Source organism: Triturus cristatus, chromosome 1_2 (assembly GCF_964204655.1).
Source record: "Triturus cristatus chromosome 1_2, aTriCri1.1, whole genome shotgun sequence".
Lineage (NCBI taxonomy): Eukaryota > Metazoa > Chordata > Amphibia > Caudata > Salamandridae > Triturus > Triturus cristatus.
Genome location: NC_140580.1, coordinates 1,110,081,815 through 1,110,096,168, shown reverse-complemented (window position 1 = coordinate 1,110,096,168; position 14,354 = coordinate 1,110,081,815). Strand labels below are relative to the sequence as shown.

Below are 14,354 nucleotides of genomic sequence, written 5' to 3'. Positions count from 1 at the left end.
TCACGTGTACAGATCATACGTCACGTTATGGGAGTTGTAGTTCACAACAACGCTAGAGTCATCGCATTATGGAGTACACAGCGACTCTCATAAAAAAGTATTTGCTTAAGAGAATATTTAAGAAAATACTGCCACAATAAGGTGCCGCTGTGTGAATAGGAAAACAATGATTATATCATATCACCGACGTAAAAAAAGAGGTAAGGGGCGCATTTATGCTGCAATCGAATGGTTGTATGTCAAAAGCGTCCCAACTTTATTATAATGCATTTGATATACAGGGAAAAGGACTTATTATATAAAGTTCTTATAACTATGCAGAACGTTTTATCTGGGTAGTTTGAAATGCATATGAAAAATATTTATAAAAGAAAGCCTTATTCTTAGTGATTAAATCATACAGGAGCGAGACATTACTGCAATGACACCCAGGGTATATTGTCGTTAAGTCCAAGACGATCACTTTGAAGTTTGAACACCCATTTTTGTTCTTTTGTGAACAAATTTTTTTTGACATCCATGATGTGAGATGGAATGAAAGGATGTTCTAATACTATCCATCTTAAGTCCTCCGGTTTATGTTTGAATGTCACGAAATGGTTCGTGAGTCTTGTTGCCTGTTTATTCCGTCTGATGGTGCTTTTATGCTCGTTAATGCGTACTTTGACTTTACATGTCATCATACCAACATAACGAAGGGAACAGGGGCACGTAATTAGGTAGATGACTCTTTCCATATTGCAATTTGTATGCCTTTTACGGACCCATGGTGTGCCTGTCCCAATATCCACTGTTTTGGTATGTTGAGTTTGGGGACATGCTGTACAAGATCCACATGGGTAGTGTCCCTGTACCGGAGGGAGATCCCATAATGTGCTCATTGTTGTTCCAGTTCGGGTCTTAGGTCTTGTGTGTACTAGACTATCCCGTAGACTAGTTCCTCTTTTAAATGAAAAGAGTAGAGTTGGAATGTTCAAATTACCTACATTGAGGATACGCCAGTGTTTACGCACAGTTTTTTTGCGCATTGTTGGATAGAGTGTTAAAAGTGTTGACAAAAGTTATTCTTGAGAGCGGAGGTTTCGGTACAGGGGGTTCTAGGAGAGCATCCCGATTTATTTATTTATTTTTTTGCATCTTTTATATAGCGCGAACTCGACCCGAAAGTATTGGGAGCGCTGTACATGAGCACCGTATTTACATTACATATTCAGGCACGGGGAGATTAAGTGATTTGCCCAGAATCACAGGATGTGGACGCGACCTCGAGGCTCGAACCCTGGTTTCCTGCACCAAAGTCGGCAGTTTAAGCTGACGGACCACATCCTCTCCCCACTTTGTTGTTTGATTGTTGTTAGAGGCTCTCTTCCATGCCCGTCTAACCAAACATTTGGGGTAACTTCTATCATGTAGGTGTTTAGATAGTGTCTTAGCATGATGATCAAAGGTTTCTCTGTCAGAACAGTTTCTCCGTATATGCAAAAACTGCCCGACAGGCAAATTCTCGCGGAGAGACTTCGGATGATGACTATCGAAGTTCAGTAGCGAGTTTTTTGCCATAGGTTTTTTATACAACTCGCTCCCAAGTTTACCCTGCATAGGGCAAATCACAATGTCTAACAAGCATTTACAATGCAATGGTCTCGGCATTGGTAAAGTTAGAGCTATTGGCATTGCTCATGACATTATTTTTGTTTATGTTTTTAAAACATTTAAAGAAACGGCATTGTTATTTACAATGTCAATAGCTTAATCACTCTCAAATGCGAGACCTATTGCATTTGCACCCACACACAGATTAAGCTATTGACATTGTAAATAACAATGCCGTTTTTTTAAATGTTTTAAAAACAAAAACATAAACAAAAATAATGTCATGAGCAATACCAATAGCTCTAACGTTACCAATGCCGAGACCATTGTAAATGCTTGTTTAGTCGTGTTTTGAAATAAAAGTGTCTTGGTCAATCTCACTCATTATGGAGTTCAAGTGAACAGGAACTTCTTGAGCTGTTTAGAAAATTGACAGCGGGATTCTGTCTTTTTTACGCACAATTGGGAGAAAGTTGCTTGGCAATATAAGTCGAACTGTAAGTCACGTTGGGTAATGCAGCTGTCTGTCAAACAAGATGATCGAATGTGGAAGGATGATGTGAATCACATTGCCACGATTTATTTTCCCCAAAATAATAAGTGTTGTGGAAGTAACATAACACATCCGTTTGGTCAACATTATCACATAAACTTAAATTCTCATTGCACGTATCCTCAAAGCTGCGAAATGTTAAAAATACAAGGATCGCTAACAGTCAAAAATAGAGGTAATGTTGCATCAGGGAAACCCATCCGATATATAACACTCGAGCATTGTTCAAACATCTGTAGGCCGCTGTATAGTCTGCTGTGTATGCAAAGCGCCCAGACGTCCATTCCGACTACATTCATGCTATAGAAAAAAAGTGAAATAAACAAACAAATAAAGCAATAGCTTAGGAGCCACTCAGTACACACCTTGGTGCAAAGTGAAAACTGATGTGCGTTTCGTGGGGGAAGGCGAGGGGGGGCGTTAAGAAGACCGAAGTGCTTGTGGGAGTACTAGAAGGCGGTAGGAGGGCTCTTCAGACCCCACAAAACCCAGTCTGGCTGCATAACCTCACCCCGCACCACTCCACACTGATTACTGCCGCATGTTCTACTGGCGAGGGAGCAACCAGGCTTGGGATGAAAATGAAAGTAAACAGCCCACGCGCGCGGGGGTCCGCGGTGCATGGTGGGGGTCCGCGGTGCATGGTGGGTGTTGCCTGAAAGCGGAACAATCACTTTTCGCCAGTCTTTCTTTGAAACACGCTGACTGCACAGCCCACGTCTACTCCATTAGGGCTTTCTTTCTTGGTCACGGAATGGCTGGCTAGCATTAGCAAGGTTGAGTTGCAGAAAAGTGCAGCATTTTGGTTTTTAATGTACAAAATCCGCAATGGGTTTGTCTACGCCTTTTGTTGTCAGGATTTGCTACCGCTTCTAGAGGAAACTATAATTTGTTGTATTCAGAACCACAACAAAAACCTTTGGGCGAGATATGCTTGAAAGGAGCACATAGGATGTTATACGATACCGCATAAGCGCCTACACTGTGCGAGTCCTAAAAAAACACGAGGGCACCGAAAGACACCACCGCCTTTCTCCGAGGCAGAGCAGAAATGCCTCGGAGAAAGGCAGCCTCCTTTTCGGATTCGGGGGCGTGTTTTGCTGTTGTCTCCTCCCTGAGACTTTTCGCAAAAACCACGCCCCCCGATCCGAAAAGGACGGGGCCTAATCGGAGTGACTGACCTCTTCTCCAGTGGCTGGCCAGCATTTACGAGGTCAGCCAATGGAGAACAGGGGAGAAGAGGGGCGGGTTCAAGCCCCTCTTCTCCAAGTCATTAAATCTCGCGAGCGAGACTGCGCAAGCGCTGCCTTCGCTAGCCGAGACCTAAAAAGGGCAATCTTCTTTTGTCGTATTCAACAGTGAATTACTGTTCCTAGTGTTTAACCATGCATGGAATTCCAAGAGTGTAGCAACTGTTCCATGCCAAACGACAAAAATATCGTCTATGTATCTCTTCCACAACAATATCCGATCTCGGAATTGATTGTTGTGGTTGAGTACACGGTCTTGCTCGAAAAGATGGACATAGATATTGGGCAGACTGGGCGCAAAAATACTGCCCATTGATGTTCCTGAGATTTGGAGATACATAGTTTCCTCAAATCTAAAAAAGTTCTCTATCATGGCCAATCTGGCGCACTCCATTATAAAGTGCACTGGCGTTATGGTGTCTATGTCCCTGGCATCTAAAAGACCATTAGCAGAATCTAGCATGGACATGATCAAGGCAAGCATGACCGCTGTACTTGCTTCCCTGGTAAAGAATTTCCTAATTTTCTTTAAAGTCCTCTGGTAGTAAATGCAAGAGGAGGTAACCTGGTTGATCTGTTCATGCATAGATAGCTTGGCGTCAATTTTAATTCCTAAGCTTTTAACTGAATTTTTAGGGGTAGGTGGAAGGCCCAGTGCAGCTGGCCAGTGTGCTGGAGTCCACTGATCGAGTCTATTATTAGAAATGACTATCTCAGTTTTATCCAAGTTTAATTTGAGATAGTTGTGACAACCAGAAGAAAATACAGATGTTGTATTATCACCACTTAGGAAGCTAGCTTCTCTCATTTAATGGCACCAATGAGCTTGCAGACACTGGGTGCCCTTTGCTTCAGTTTGGGATTCTTTTTGGTCAGGTTAGTGTGATCTTGTGTCACTGTGATGGTTAGTGAAGCTTTCCACTGTGTTGTCAGTGGTGTGTTCTTAAATTGTAGTATGGAAGTGTGTTGATGTGCTTGGCTATGCGATTTGGTTATACGTGGGCACTCAATTGTCTGCTACCACATTACTGTCCGCATGTAATGGTGTTGGTTATTTTGAAACTGATTTTGGGAGACCTTGATCCTTTCTTGATTAATTTCCTACCGACTAGGGTTGTAGGCAGTTGTATTTTTTTAATGCCTTTAACTCTATGAAAAGATGTGATCCACAAAGCAGTGGTGCTAAGTGGGGTCTGTCCCAATAATATAAAAGCAAGCTGGAACTGTTAATCAAAAAAGGAATAGGAAAAAATGGGGCTGGGAGAAAAGGCTCAAATAAAAATTCCTAAAAACAAGACTTTGATCAAATAAGTCAGATTCGAACTCCCAAAATGAAACCCAGAATTCTCGTAAAAGATGCCCGAAAGTCGATGAAAACCCAACACATACACAGTACTCCGACATTAACCACACACAAATCAGCCACCCAAGATTAATCTTGAAGTTATTAACTAATACAAAAAGAAGACGGGGAGCCCCGAGTAAGAGGCTTTGTTTGAAGGAGAGTGGTGTTGATGGCTCAGTTTTCTGTCTACGGCATACCTGAACTATATCGATTGTATGAGAGAAGATAGGTCTAGTGTGTTATGTTATTGGATTCTGAGGTTATTCCTTTTGATGTTCTGAAATTTTGTGGCATTATAATTTAGAAAATAAGGTGAACAGGAAGATCGGTTGATATATGTAGGTGACAATGAGCCCAATCATCTCTTCTCAAAAGCCGAGAAGAAATATTTTCACTGCAGATCCTTTCTTATAAACACTGTAAGGAATCATAGAGATCTGACCAAACATAAAAGTTATTATTTCAGGTACTTTGTGCACAAGAGAACTGGACAGTAAAGGCTGATTTTTTAAATAAACCTTAATTGCTAAGCGGAATAAGCTAACAAAACTTCTTAATGTTTTGAAAAATCATCAATGTTTTTCATTTATTCTAACCCTTGAGATTTTTGGAAGCCTCACAATCAATGAAATTACAAAAATCTTTCCAAACCATAGATTTGCAGGTATTCTCCTACTGCCTCTAAATGTAGGATTGTGGATTTTTTGCACCTCAGAAAATACATAAGATGAGGCTATGGTACTGTATTGAATTGTAGTTGCATTTGTGTCGAGCTTTCTTCCCCATTGCAGCGCTGGAGCCCATTTGCCAACTGGGTTTCATCCCGACTTCTGCATCATGAAATCCTTCTAATAATTGCACCTGGTACTGTGTGGTCGTTTTAGGATTATCTAGGGAAAAGCAAATCCTTCAATGCCGTCTTGAGTTCCTACTGGTCTTGGCTATGGTACAACTCCACACCAGTACTGTTGACCTCTTCCAATAAAAACATCCCCTCACCAAGACCCAATGAATATATAGAACTTGTTTGGGCACATTTGTTGCCTCACCATATTTTTAGGCAAAAATGATATCATAGTAGGGTACGAAAAGCAAAGTGGGAATGCTATGAACACCCCCAAACGTGTAGGGAGAATCGACATTCCCAGTTGTCACGCACATAATTCTCTCCTGAGAACAGTTCTTTAACCACCATTTTCCGAACGCGGTAAACCAACTAGCCCAACATATTTTCCACAGTAATAAATCTATCAGTGAATGAGGATATGAGAATTACTCTAGTCAATGCTACTTCTGCAGTAACTCAGAAATGTTGTTCTGAATGGGGCCAAGTATTAATCACTAACAGAGTGACCTGGGGGCCAGTTATTGTCCATGACATTTCAGCAGACTGGCCAATAGGTGGTTACATGGACTCTGTGCTCTGCCTCCGCCATCAGCCTCTACCGTACATGCATTTGTTTTCTTGATTTTCTTGTTTTTTGTTGCAGTTTTATGCATTGTAAACCCAGGGGTATTGGAGCACTTTACATGAGCACCAGTTGCATTACTCAGGTTTATAGGTTTATCTTTTTTTCTTCTTCTTCTTTTAGGCATTTAAAAATTAAGCAGCGGTCGAAGTGCATTGAAAACGGTTTGAGGACTGTGATCCCGAGTCCAATGGGGGTGGGGTATGTGAGCGTGAAGGCGGGATCAAATGTGTGGCTAAAAAGAACAAATTATTCTGTAACTATTTTGTTTGTACTTCATGCTAATGTAACTGCATATGAAATAACTCATTCCTTAAATTAAAAGTAAATGCAAGTTAAACTAATCTGCGAGAGATGTACTTTTTATGCTGTGAAGCCTCTTAAAGAAATGCAATGACTGCTGTTATCTGTGTGTGTAACTAGAGAGTCACAGAACTGGATTCTGGTGGGTGCAGTGGTAAATAGTAACTTGTGTATTTTTAGTGTTTGGAAGTCCGAACCTGGTTCAGAAACCGCCGAGACTATGTACAGCATTCTACACAGAATAAGGTAGGCTACCACAAAGTGCACTTGGGTTCAAGATAGAATAAAGTACTTCAAAAATATAAATCTTAGAAATATGCAGTGGACCTAGTACAAACATGTTTTGTCTATTAAAAGCACACACTACAAAAGCTCATCAGGTCACCTTACAATACCTCCCAAAAAGAATACTCCTCGAATGACTCCATCAATTAAAGCCAAAACCCCTCCCAAGCAGCCTTCACATTTGCAAATTAACCAATTACACATATTTACATTTCTTTCAGCCTGCAGACAGCCTGGAAAGAAGGCTGTTTCCTATTCAGCTGTCTGCCCCTCCCCACCCCCCTCAGCTTCACGGCACAGGAGACTCTCCCCGCTTCCACCGAGGCAATTTAAATGTGGGAATTAACTATCCCAGGACAGCTGACTTTAAACATAATGTAGGGGAACTGTTTATGTGAAATTAACAAAGTGTGGCCATCTCGCGCCCTCACATACCACCCACTTCAACCTCCGAAGTGAAGCCATTTGCCCAGAATCAAACGATGTTGAACTGACGCCAAGATTTGGACCGGTTTCCACATTTCCAAAGTCAGCAAATTTTCGGGGTGACCCTACATACAGTTCTTTAATTGACTAATTCATATCACATACCACATCAATGAACATAAAGACGTAGCTGGCTTAGTCAAAGAACTCTTCTTTTGATGAAATACTAACAAACATTATTCAGCGTCAAACAGCTAAGGTTTTCAGCCAGAACCAAGGCAAAAAATGTCTGTCTGGAAACTCAACAGTAATACAAATTAAATCAACATTTTGCTTGAAGGCCAGGTAGCTACGTATAGTGTGCGGCTCACAGCAGGTATCTACCCCATGAGTCGCTGAGGGAACGAGATGCACATTTTCACCCATGTTCTCCATGTGCGATGTGGTTTTTATGGCCCACAATCTTTGGGTGATTAATTGCACTCATGGACGTTAGTGGTACGACCAGCTGCAAAGAGGTCTGAAAGTGGTACCTGAAGAAGACGCGCAAACCCCTAAGAGGAACAGACACAAAGGCATGCATGACTAGGTAAAAGGGTACTCCTGTTGAACTCTTTGTAAATTGGCCCTAAAAACATCTAAAGTTGGAATGTTCACAGAATATTGAGTTACAGTTAGTAGAAATCTAAAGGTTTACGCCTGCTTTGCACTGTCACTTTCAGGAAGTTGAACGTTTCGGTCCGATTCACAAAGAAAAGCAAGAGTACGTAAAAGAGTCCTCCTGTAGTCCTACTTCCCATACTCTTTAATGCTTTTGTGACTCGGTCTCTAAAAGTGATCAAGTTAGTGGAGTTACATCTGCACAACCCTGTGGAGGCTTCTTGGTGCCACTTGCATTGGCGGGGATGGTAGAGGGCTCATTTTTGGCATCCAAACTTTGATAGTCTACTGCTAGAGCTACTGACTCATAAATGAGTTTACAGAATGCCTTTTTAACCCTAGTAACATGTGATCATTCATATATAAAAATCTAATTCTACTTTGAGCTCGTCTTGCACTTGCATGACACTAGCCAGGTTTCTTTTCCAAACCGCAAAGATTTTATTTCAACATCCCAAGAATAATCCTCTGTTGAGGTGTAAAACGTACAGCAAAGGGAATAATGGAAAACCATGCAAAAATGGTGCATACCTGGGGTGAGACGCACATAAGCAAAATAGCGAAGTAGTATGTAGATGCATGGGGTGTGCCCTTAAGCCAGCCTCCTCTCTGTCCAACACCTCTTTTTAGCCACATTACTGTCACCGTCAAGGCGATCACACCACCCGTGTGACGGTAGGAAATACCGATTGGTACAGGTATTAGGGTAGTGGTGGCCAGTAAATCCAACAGGAGGGGAAAGGCGGGACACACACATATACTCACCCACCTACATGCACACCCACTGACATCCCCATGCACTCACAAGCGTGCATACATATACCCATTCATACACACATGCACCAAACAGTAAAAAACAATTTAAAAAACATAAAATAAAAAAAACTTACTGGCTGAAGCTTTGATTTCAGTCTTCGTGGTTACTGTAGGATTTGGACAGCCACCTATTAATCACATAGTGTGATAGAGTCAGTGAGACTGCTGACCTGACCCCACTCTGTGACGACACGTCACTGATGGACACTCAAGACTGAAGCTCCAGGACTGACTCTATTAGGGACGCCCCCCTTCGTCATAAAGGGGAGGCCCTCCAAGTGCAAAGCAGGACATGCCCACAGGGCTGTGAAATCCTCAGCCCGACAAATTTCAGCTGAGGCAGCCAGGTGCCTCAGCATTTAGCACATGCATTGGGTCTGGCTGCCGGACCTTAACAGAAACAGTGTTTTTCAGTCTGACCTTTGCGCAGCCTGACAGATACTCTTCATATCAGCGTAAAGATGGGTGGACAGGCCCCTTCGCCCTTAACGACTGACTGCAGCTGTATTAGGGTGTCTGAGGAACCATTCAAATTTTGGGGCATTACACAGCTGGCACGGCTAGACAGGTCTCTGTACATCAGCCGGTCATAGCATCATCAACCACCACAGGAAAGGTTTGGGGCAGCTACATGTGCTGCAAGTCCCAATATACACACACAACGTAGATCGGTTATACTATAGGATATGGAGTTATTATACCACTGTGCACAGTAAAAATCACTATTACTTAAGTCTGCAGTACCAATTTATTTTCAAGTTTATAAGGTTTGAGTTGTACTCACATAGGCTAAAACCTGGGATATCTGGAGACAACTCCTGAACCCACAGATCTATTTCAGTAGCATAACCACTGAAAACAGGCCCATCCACTGCACTACAGCGGAAAAGCGCAATGTGGCTCACAAGCAAGCGCTCACAGTAAGCATAGAGGATTTCAAGGCCTTTGAGTCACAGCGGTGCCTCATTTACATATTTTTTATATTTGAGAAATTTACATACCATGAGCGAAGCAGTGGAGAGCTGGAAAAAGCATGGAGTTAAATGTACAATGCACGGCAATACTACTCGGGGGACACAAATCAGAGATTATGAAGATTATAGGGGGTCAGTATGAATGTTTCAGTGAGAAGCGATTCTAGTTTTAAGAGAATGCCTTTATTTGAAAGAAAGAAATCTGATGGAAATACACACTAAATGAAGCGCCCTCTCCATGCGCGCAGACTCACCAAGATGATAGGTTCAAGGAGGTATGCCACTCAAACTCAGTCACAAATGGAAAGTCTGTCAAGTTTGACAGCCAGCCTACCTCGACTAGTCACTGGGACTAACCAATATGAAAGCTCAGGATATCCGGTGATCACACCTACTGCAATGAAAGCACAAGAGCGGTAGCAAAATGTGTCCTATCTCCATGTTGAACGGCCTCTTTCATTTTCCTGTCTCATCACCCCCATATTTTTACAATTTTGGATGTATACATTTGCGCTGGGGGAGTCGGAAGCTTCTTCACGGTGCCCTGCCACCCAACCGCCCCTTGCCACCATCCAGCTGATAGCCGAATGTGACCAACACAATTCATGAGGAACCACAAGATCTCTGGACCGAGTGTGGAAGGCTGGTTGACCACACACACCTCTTCATCACCTGCCACTGCTTGGCACTGGGAGACAGGGGACGGTGGCCAAGCTCCTCTGCGCCGATACCCACAGCTACCCTTGGGTTCCCGACCAAGGATGTGAGCCCCAAGGGGCCCGAGAAGCTACTTCTGCTCTGTGGAGTGTCAACACATCATCCAGCCTCACCCTTCCAATTGATGCAGACTCTGCAAGACCACCTTGAGCAAATTAGAGATACCCTGCAGCCCACACCGAGTCTGCACAGCACGTTCACCAGACACAGAGGAGCACCACTCTCTTTGTGATCATCGTTAGGGCATCTGGATTGTTTCCTGGAATAAACAGGAGCTCTTCACACTGGACCTGCTTCTCATGAAGCCCAACAAGAAGAGTCACAGTTGATTGCGGACTCCATCTTGATTCACCATTCCAATGTGGATCCCTAGAGGCCAGCTTGATATGGCCTGATCTCACAGTCAACAATTAGACCGCCAATTCACTGCTACCATCGCCATCTAATTTTGGTATGATTATGGCAGCCATGATGGAAGTAAAAAGGACACTCACAGTCAAATGCAAGACTGCAAAGACAAACGCCAGCATTAATGAGCATCTCATGCATGGAAATGGAAAACCTCGCGATCACTTCTTTTCATCATTAGTGCTTCGTAGAAAAATCTGATACATTTTAACATGGCGTGGAGTCCAACCAAGGTTAGGGTTATGCAACTGAAGGGTCTCTCCTCTTCACTCTGGAGCAGAGCAACATGTAGACCCACTTAGCTGGAGGTTAGGTGTGAGGCCATGGGTCAGACCAGCTCTACAGGGCCCGAGTTACTCAAGGGCAGATAGGTGATCATCGGGACAAGCATTGCTGATGTCCTTGAGAACACAGGAACAAGGTACCACTGTAAGTTTCCGAATTGTCAAGAACCTTCCTTTAGCTTTCACTTTCAGGGCATAGGATAGTCGTACAACCAAGTCTTTATTTGTGGTATCGGCGGAGTATGGAGAGTTAGAGTAGCACGTTTATCAGCTTTATGTAGTGACAAATTTGATATTAATTGGCGGTATTGTTGTAGAATCTGGCTGGTCATTACAGTACAGGGAGTCCCTTCATGGCTTCTCGACTGATGAGAGATCTTCACTGGCATCTCATGGTCTCCAGAATGGATTTCAATGTCATGGCCATCACTTCTAGCAAGGTGCATGGACTCACGGTGGGTGACATGCAACCAAGGAAAGGTGCCTCAATGTGGTCAGATACACATCGGCCTTCACTCATGGAAGGGTATTTATTCTTGGGTGCACTGCTTGAGAGAATCTGCTTCTTCGATGAAGCTGGGCAGTGATGTGGATACTGTGACATGCACTGGATCTAGCAGCACATCACAGCAAGAGTGCACAGCTGGATCTTAGGCTCTGATGGTGCCAAGGTGGGTTTTCAATGCCCTTGTCAGTCATCCTCGGTCTTCAGTAGGGCAGAGAAGGCTGGGCTGTCCTTTGTTACGGAGGTATGATCCTTACCTCTCGTAGGGAGACAGGCACAGATTCTGTCACCGGTTCCCTATACACAGGTTTGCAAGCTTTCTTCAGGTAAAAGATGAATACTGGATAGGTGGCAAGGGTCAGCGGAGGCTGGTGGCCACCCAGACTAAGTAAGCCCCAAACGTTAGGTAGTAACCTACAGGAACAAAGTGCATTTTCATTTGAGGAGAATCCCCGTTCCATTGCAACACGCCATAAGGGAAGATGGCACTCTGTGTATTAATTTCCAACCAACTACCTGTCAGCAGACACCACTTTAGGCAGGGGGTTGGACAGGCATTACTGGTGTATGTGTGTGCAGTTTTGCCCCCACCTTTAGACACAGTCACGGATCAAGTTTTGGTCTTGACGGCCCACAAACTGACCCACTATTACACTGGAGCACTTCAGTTTACAAAGGATCCTTCCTGCTCCTATCTTTACACAATAGTGTTGATTAGACCAGTCAGTTGCACTGGGCACAATGCTTGAGTGCTACTGACATGACCTCCATGTCAAAAGCGCACTCAACCAGGCACTGCTGATGTGGATGATGTGATGTGGTTACGTCAAAGCACCCAGGGCAGAGAATCCCTCTTGTGCTGGCACCAGAGGTATTCCCTTTTTTAATTTCAAGTTGGGCTACAAGGGAAGAGTTTGCCCAGAAGTTTGAGACAGTTTTGTTTTTTCAGAATGAAACAAATCAGCACACATGGTGCCATGATGACAAGTGGCATAGAGTTTTTCTAATCAGAAGTGGTGGAATGCTGGGTGGTAGACGTTTTGTGGATCCCCACAGATTTGGAAAGCTTCATTCACAGAAATGTGAGGAAACTGCATCCTTTTAGCTAAAGTTTGAGCGTTGCAAGGCATTGTGGGTAGGAAGGCATGGGGATAAACACAAGGCACAGCACCCTGGACTCTCCCTGGTGTCTATAGTTTTCAAAAATGTTTCCTTGGGTGGGAGTGACCTGGGCCCAAATACTGCATCTACCGCCATCTACAAAACAGGTTATTTTGGTGGGAAATACTGATGACTTCACATTGCGTTTTGTGGCCTTAATGTCAAGGGTCCTAGACCCAGCCTCAAAAGTGGGGTATAGATTTTGATTGGGAGTACCGTGGAAATAAAGAATAGAATAACATTTGTAATTATGAATTGAATTTCTATCCATTATTGGCTGCCACATGTGAGGCACTATACAAGAACATATTTTGCAAATTGCGCTTTGAATCTCGTGATAGTGTGGGGAACCACAAATTAAGATGAATAAAAATACCCACTATTGCTAAGCTCTGTACCTTGGGCATATTTTTAAAAAACATCGGCTTTCGTACATCTTTGTCACCAGTTCATATTTTGTCGACTAATGATGCCTTGCTGTATCATCATTTTTTCGGGGTTTCAGACATATATAGCTTTCTGGGTTTACCCATGCATGTAGACAGAAATCACACCAAAAAATGAAAAATGGACTACCAGTTTGAAAAATTGACAAAATGGTAAAAAAAAAAAAAAATCACAACTGTGCTTGCTCTGGAGAGCTGGAAAGATAGTGATCTTAGCACAGCAAACCTTTTGTAGATGCCTTGCAATCACAAGTGTGACCATGCAATACGTTTTCTTGTCGATAAGTGCTATGAAAGATAAGTTCTGTCATTCTACCACTTGCAGCCAAACACACCAGTAGAATCTGCGTGGTGGGCCAGGTTTTTGTAAATAAACACCGCTCCATTGGGCCAGCTTGTGAAGGGACTAATGTTACTGCCAACCAGGGGCTGTCAAGACCCCCCCAACGAACTTGAAGTCCTAATAATGCAAGGAAATTCTTGTAAAATAAAAATTGCAATGAATTAGAGAGGGTGGGTTTCCAGAGTAACAAGGGCCTGCATTGGTGTAACTAAAAAATAAAAGCATTCAGGTGAAAATCAAATTGCAAAAGGTCTTGGCTTTTGAATTCTGTGCGAAAAATAAAAAGAGGGACTGGATATATAAACAGACATCAATTAAGTACTGTCCACGGGTTCTGTTTGTCACTCTCACTACAGCAACAAAAAAGCCTTGTTGGCGAGTCATCTTACTGTACCCAAAACGTGTGCAGGCTGTAGGTGATGGGGTTGTCTGTCATCACGAGGTACGGACCCCAGCTGAAACAATATTAGGAAAGCACACATGGCCGCCAGATGACTTGGGGAGCACGGTTTCTATAAAAGCCTTACAGTTCTGCACATATTCCAAATATTGGGAGTTCAGAAAACACTGGCTGCTACCCCCAAGCCTGCCCCACACGTAATCTACAGGCTCAGGGACACGCATTAAGGGCCTTAAAAGATCAGCTCACAACCATACATACATACATCCCCCTCTCCCAGGCACAACAACATGGGCCATGGCCACAAACCATCTTCTACTGAGGTCGTGGTAACAAAAAACTGAGTTTAGTATCGACTCCACAATACTTCCAACATATTGGCACAGGAACTGGAGATGGAACAGTTAATCCAAGCT

The 14,354-nt window shown here is 43.2% G+C and overlaps 1 protein-coding gene across 4 annotated transcripts in view; it reads right to left on the bottom strand.

Annotated features, from left to right (window-relative positions):
- NEK6 (NIMA related kinase 6) overlaps positions 1–14,354 on the bottom strand; it is a 516,220-nt gene that overhangs the window by 486,096 nt on the left and 15,770 nt on the right. The gene's annotated exons all lie outside the window — the stretch shown is intronic.